Genomic DNA, 7,448 nt, shown 5'->3' on the forward strand with positions numbered 1-7,448 from the left:
CCTACCCGCCGTGCTATCGCTCCAGCCCTGCTGTGTACTAAATGTCATTTTATCTGATTTCCAATGAACACCATGTCTTCCTGATATATTCAAGTTGTCTCATCTGTGTACATTTGTGCTTATAATAGATTCATACCAACTGTTAGAGTAACTATGCTCATTTATTTTTATGCACAATGTTTCGTTTACAAATTTTTCTAGTGAAAAGCACCCAGGTTACCTCCAATTACACACACATACATACGAACATATATTCCCTTCCTCCCCCCACACACACCAGTCCTCATTCCTAATTTTGTAATATATAAGATTTTATTTTGGAAACTCAAGATATTATATACTACACTTGATCTTAGCCAAAAGGCCGAGAAGCGATATTATTTGCAGAGAGTAAATTTAATATAGGATTAAATGATTGCAAACCTTTGGAAGGGAATAGAGAACTGAGAACAATTGAAGGCCCTCATTAGATTTCATGTAAGCTAGGAGTGCAAGGAATTCCAGCAAACTTCAGTATAAAGTAGATGATTCCCAAGAAGATGTCTGGGGATACTGAGACTGCAACTGACAGATAACTGACCAGTCACTATGTAACTCCTCATCCTCTCCTCAATATTTCAAGATCTTTGTATAGGTGGATCATTGTTGAATTATGGCTGGCAAATATTTCTTGAAAGTAGGTCCTAAATTCCTAAATTTCCAGGACAGGGTTGATCAAGTAGAGAGAAATCAAAACACTTTGTCCCATTTCCTGGTTTTAATATTCTCAGCTTTATATTTTGGGCCTCCTATTGGATTTTTTCCCCCAACCCCTTTTAATTTATGAGAGTTCTATTTCTGACTCATCTTTTATAACATTGAATTCTTTTTTAATGAATATGATTTATTCTCTTTCTTCACTGGAGATATTAATAATACTCCTTTTGAAAGTTTTCTCTCAGTACTGTGTTGATTTGAAGCATACCTCTTTTGTGTTTATTTCAGTTTCTGTCTTTCATATGAAAGTTTTCCTTATGTATCTGGTGGGGATATCTATCCAGGCTTATTTTAGACTCAGGGATTAAAATGATGCTCTTGAGGTTTCAGAATAGATGTGAGGCTTGTTCTACTGCCAGTCCTAAATAATTGCTATAATGATATATATTGATGCTTTGTTATAATGATATATTGTTTTAATGATGTCCAAATGTAGGAACTGTTAGGTCGCTTCAGCTGCATTGTTTTCCAGAAAAGCAATATCCTACCTAAAAGGGAGATGACTAGAGAGGGGCATCTTAGAAGTAGACTTTATTATGAGTGGGTTCAGTAGTCACAACCTCCAGGAAATGAACTAGAGGTAGTGGTTATTGAGACCTCTTTCAGAAGGATGACTCACATTCTCACTCATGCCTTGTTTGGGACCTAGAACCCCAAATGGAGTTTCCACAGATCAACTTGCTCATATAGCAAATGCCCATTCCTCCACTATAGTAGATGAAGAGCGATGTTGGCTTCATGAATCAGGCAGAGAATCTGGAAGTTCAAACACTTTTGTATATGAGTTTCTTAGTTATCTACACTATTGATCATTTAAATACTCACTGGTTATAAGCTGGATCAAAAGGTTCCTTTTTTTTTTGAATTGAGGGTCTGTTTTTGTCAAATATAAATGAAATAAAATAAAAAATATTTTGCATTAAATTTGTTTACACCCAAAATATTTAGCTGTCTCCAATTTTTTTTTCACATTTCAGATGTCAATTTCACATACATTCCTTTTGAACTTGCAACTGAAAGTGCTGTTTTGATTAGTGTTGTCAGGAAGGACCTAAACATTTTGTCTTCTTGATTAGTATCCAACATCATTTAGCAGATTGTTTATTAGTCATAGGCTACTGTTGGTTGACAGGGAAATATGAGGAATTATAGGTTACATATCATGCTCTAAACTATGCTCAAGCTTTCTCATCTGCATAAAAGTTCAAAGCTAAATCAGTGATTCTAGTAGGGATAAAAATATAAAATCACTGTTAAAACCATATGCACATATCCTGCAATGGCAGTTAGGAGCATAAATTCCAGACCAGACATTATTGGGCTCCAAATTTCAACTCTTCCATGCATTAGTTTTGTGACCTCTTATTTCATTTTCTGAGCATAATATTTTTTCTGCAAAATTGAGATAGTTATAAAACTTCTCCTCACTCATGCTTTTATGTGTGTGAAAATGAAATGTAACTAATTTAACATGCCAAAAATTCAGTGAGCACTTAGTAAACATTAGCATCCACAATCATACACCATTCCTATGGCATTAAAGTGGTGCTCATGGCTGTGTCCGCAAAAACATATCATATAATTTATTCATCGATTTGGCATTTATCAAGCAACCTCCCAAGTGCCAGATTTTGTTTTAAGCCCTGATGATATAAAATGCTTCCACCCACAGAATTTACTTACACTTTAGCGGCAAACAAAATAAAAACATGATATTTTGTTATAATGCAATATGATAAAAGATGGAAAATGGTCCAAAAGAAAATTAAATAGGATGAAGAAATAAAGAATGATTTGAAAATGGAGCACGTTCTTGCGCTGAGTAGAACACTGGGAGAAAATGAAAGTGATCCTCTGTAGGGGAGCTGCTAGGGGAAGAACTCTATGGAGAGAACTTTCTAGAAGGTGGGACCTGGGTATGCAAAGATCCCGATGATGAGTAAGCATCCTGTGTTAGAAGAAGAGCAAGTAGTCCAAGTAGGAAGTAACTAAAGGGTAAGTTCAGAGGCATGGACAAAGGTGAGGAAGATGTGGACAGTCATAGAATGGGGGTCAGAGTACATGCTTCGAATACATGGGATAGCCATGGAAGCTCCTGACCACTGCTTGAGAGCCCCCTTTCTCTCCAATCACAAGCTCAATATCCCTGGGCATTGGGAAATTCCTCTTCACCTATAAATCTGCAATAAGAATAGACATAAGAACATTTTCACAAGCGCTTTCCTTCCCACTGGTTAATCCGTGCACCTGATAGTGCCTCCAATGCAGCTACCGCTTTCTATGAGAGCTGTCTCCCCTCCACCTATATCGACATTTGAATTACTTAAGAGGAATCCTGTACTCTGGAATTTGCTAATAGGAATGATTTATTTACTCTCTGTTGCCAACACCTTGAGCAAACAAGGGAACAAGATTTGCTTTGAGATTGAAGGGACGTTTATCTCATAGTGGGACTCGGCAAGGAGAGCCCTTACCTGGTCTGTAGTCTTGGGATGGGAAAGAGGAAGTTATATAAGAGCAACCCGGGAGTACTATTGAAGAAGGCGATGCCTTGGGAATGCCAACGTTCTGCACTGGAGCGTGTTTTCCTTTTTCCACAATTGAGAAATAGCCGTCACATGAAACCACACAAAGAGCAGCAGACAAACACACTCCGGAAGCCAAGATTTCAGCGCCAAGCTCTTCTCAGCTTCAAGGTTTGACACCCGAGGTTTTCCTGGACTACATGTTTCATTTTGGAAAAAGCATTTTTTCCATTTGATCTTTGCTTCCTATTTGGCCCTTCTTCGTTACATCTTTTATTATAATATACTGAGCTATTGTGTTTCGATGACTCATTCGGGGGATATTCAGGACCTTGGGTGTCTTTTCTACCTAAAGCAGTCTCAGTTGTGAAAACTGTTAAGAGCAGAACAGTCTCTGCAAATGCCTATCTTTTGGACATTATTTCACTTGAATGTTTTATATATATATAAATATATATGTATATATATAGTGTTGAGTAAATTTTTGAACATAAATTACACATGGAATGCTAATGAGTTTTCAGAAGATTCTAATTGTAAAAATATTCTCTGATCCCAGCACCCCTTGCCTGGCCCTAGACATTCTTTGACACTGCAGGGTCCAAGCACACATGGTCTTTCTTTACATTGAACCACCAGACTGGTTGGCTCAGAATCACTGGTGACCCCTTGGCTCTCCTGGGCACCACTTGGGAAGCCACTCTCTCTGGGCCCCCACCCCAAATGGACCCAGTCTGATGTGCTCTGGCTCGAAATTCCTCTTACACTCTGTGTGACATAATATAGCATCTCCAAAACTAATGTGGTACTGTATGTAAAACTTTTCATGTAAACCAAAGCCCTACAAAAATCTTGAGGTTTCCAAGCTTAAAGTGTAGAAAAAAAAATCAGTGAAAACTCTTATTTTAGTTAAGGAGTGGGGAAGTTTCTACTCTGACCCTATGAGAAATTCACAACTTTCACCTTGATCCCAAATTATATCTCTAAACCAAACTATGGTAGTCTGGGGTAGAAGATAACCATTACATAATAAAAGATTGATGTTCTGCATTTCTCAAATGAGAGTGCTAAGTGAAAATAAATGAGGGGGTAGATGATATTTTCTTCTGAATCACTTGGTCTTATTCTCTCAATCTTCTTTCTTTGTTATCTTTGTATAAGGAATTTGGTGTTAGCTATCTATTGCTATAAATTCACTTGCAGCTGTTGCAATTATGTTATTGAGCATGCAGTTTCTTGTTCTTTTCCAACATTCCAGCTGCTTCTAGTCCTTTGTATGTAAGGGGTGGGAAATACATCATAAGTACATGAGTAAATAGTTTCCATCAGGTAAAATCTCCCTCAACCTTTCTTGGCTTCCTTGCTCTTAAGTAAATTGCAATTCCACTCATTATTTCTTATTCCATTTTGAAACTAATCATTATAATTTTACTTCTGACCCCATATGTTTTTCTACCTTCTCCATGATCTTGTTTCATCCATTGCTCTCTTTACTTAATTTTTCAAACTTCATTAAGTTTTCCTAATAGATATCTTTCATATTAACAGGGTTACTTTCTCAATCATACCTCGCCGTTAAATATTACATTCCCCATCTTATCTCACATTTGCAACTTTTTTTAAAAAAAAAGTCTTTACTTTTATTTAGAGATCTCAGCCCCGGGACCCGCATGCCTTTTTTCCTCTGCCAGTACCTTCATGTGTGTAGAGAGTGGTCTCGGCATGGTTGTGACTGGTTCTGGAGGTCTTCGGCTGCCGGAGCTCTGGTCGGGGCAGGGAGGGAACCTCAACCCGCCCCTATCCAAGGGGCACTGGCGAGGATGGCCAGGCTATTGTATGTAACCTGCCCACATAGCAGAGTCTGGCAAACTCCCCGTGGCATACCCAATATGCCAAATACCAGTAACAATGATGGGTCTCATTATCCGAACCCTGCAAGAACCTTGAATATGACACTTTTTAAAAATCTCAGGGCTAGGACAAAGGAGACGTTACTGGGGCCTGCTTGAGGCAAACGATGAACAACAGGATGATCGTGATCGTGATCGTGATTTTTATTTAAACACTGCAACTTACAAAGTTGTTCATGACACAGTTGTTTCAGGCATGCAATGTTCCAGCACCAATCGCACCACAAATGTGACTTACCACCAACGTCCCCAATTTCCCACTCCCCCCCCCCAAGCCTGCCCCCTTAGCAGGCCCAAACAAATTTACTTCATACTGCTTGATACATCAAAATGGCAAATGGAATTATTATGAAATAGATTAATAAAAGTCAATGTGTGATAATTGCCATATCTCACAATGATATTCTTAGTCACTGTTGGAGGATTTACTGAGCTGGTTGATGCTGGTTGAACCTTCTGTGTTCTTTTCACTTATTGATCATGGAGAGCTTCTATGCAATGTTCCCAGTCAAATTTGGTCCTATTTGACTGTCAGTAATGTGAAATTTGGAGGTGTCACTCTAAACCCTGTGGAACTAAGCCATGTATATGTCAGAGGATGTCTAGTTTGGCGGGTACTTGATAGACCTAATTGGAAGGGAGGGGAATCTGCCCTGCCCCATTCCCAAGAAACCGAAGTTTTCATGCGAGACAACAGTCTACCTGGAATGATTTGATGCCTTTGGGGGGGGGGGTGTCACACCTGGTGATGCACAGGAGTTACTTCTGACTCTGCACTCAGGAATTACTCTTGGCGGTGCTTGGGGGACCATATGGGATGCTGGGAATCAAACCTGGGTCGACTGCATGCAAGGCAAATGCCCTACCCACTGTGCTATTGCTCCAGCCCCTTTTGATGCTTTGATGGCCTCATGATCCTTATATTAATATGATTTGTCATGACTTAGTAAAGGCACTTAATTCTCTCGTCCGTTTACCTCTCTACTTACTCTGTTTCCCTCAGTCCATTATTACAAGAGTTTTTAAATTACTTCTAGGATGAATACAGGATGATTGGATTCATCTGTGGAATACAGAAAGCCAAAACAAGGGGGGTAGCGGCTGAGAAATAGTACAGCAGGTAGAGCATTTTTGTTGCAAGGAGTTCATATGGGTTCAGTTCCTTGTTTCTCACATGGTCCCCTGAGTTCAGTGAGGGGTAAAACCTGAGCACAGAGCAAGGATCCCTAAGTGCCAGTGGATGTGGCTCCCCAAACAAATATATATATGCATAGCTGTCCTCCTGTTGTTCATCGATTTGCGTGAGCAGGCCCAGTAACGTCTCCATCGTGAGACTTGTTGTTACTGTGTTTGGCATATTGAATACTTCACGGGGAACTTGCCAGGCTTTGCGATGCAGGAGAGATACTCTTGGGCTCTCCGAGAGGGGCCGAGGAATCGAACTCGGGTAGGCCATGTTGGCTGCATGCAAGACAAATGCCCTATCCACTGTGCTATCGCTCCAGCCCACATATATGCATATATCATGATCACGATACTCCCGTTGTTCTTCGATTTGCTCGAGCGGGCCCAGTAACATCTCCATCATGAGACTTGTTGTTACTGTGTTTGGCATATTGAATACGTCACGGGTAGCTTGCCAGGCTCTAGGAATATAAATACATATATATTTTTTTAAAGGTCACATCAACTTTGGTCATCTGACCAAAGTTGCAAATACTCAAGTAGTCACTGAGTTCCCCTACCAGGGCAGTAGTTTGGGTTCAGTGAATTAAAAACAGCTAAAATAAAGTCAAATGGATGATTCCACAGTGTTCTATACTGAACAAATCTCTACAGATTGGCTTATGAAAATCATCATACACTCTCTTTTCTGATAATAAAGCAGACTGGATTTCCATCATCTTTGTCTAACTAATTACTTAAATGAACCCAGACCCATTCTGTGTGAGTATCTTTTTAAATTCCCCAATTAACCGGCAGGAAAGCAAAGAAAGTCTTCAAGGCCAGAAAATTTGTGAAAGTGTGAATTCCAAAGAGGTGAACCAACTCTGGAAGTGATGCTTTCCTTGAGTGATGCCAAATCCTAAATTGCAGTGGTAGACAGATACAAAACAGAAGAAAAAATCTTGGTGCCAAAGCTGGTCTCTGTCTAAGTAGAGAAATACCTCTCCTCTTTCTTCCCCAAAGCACCTTCCAACTCAACATAAAACAGTTTTCTGAAGGGTAACTTCAAATCACACACATTATATTGAAA

At 39.5% G+C, this 7,448-nt stretch overlaps 1 pseudogene; it reads right to left on the reverse strand.

Moving 5' to 3' along the window:
• Positions 1 to 290: 290 nt before the first annotated feature.
• Positions 291 to 376, reverse strand: LOC130040513 (uncharacterized; annotated as a pseudogene).
• Positions 377 to 7,448: the final 7,072 nt, after the last annotated feature.

The sequence above is a fragment of the Sorex fumeus genome, unplaced genomic scaffold (genome assembly GCF_029834395.1).
Source record: "Sorex fumeus unplaced genomic scaffold, SorFum_2.1 ptg000094l, whole genome shotgun sequence".
NCBI classification, from domain to species: domain Eukaryota; kingdom Metazoa; phylum Chordata; class Mammalia; order Eulipotyphla; family Soricidae; genus Sorex; species Sorex fumeus.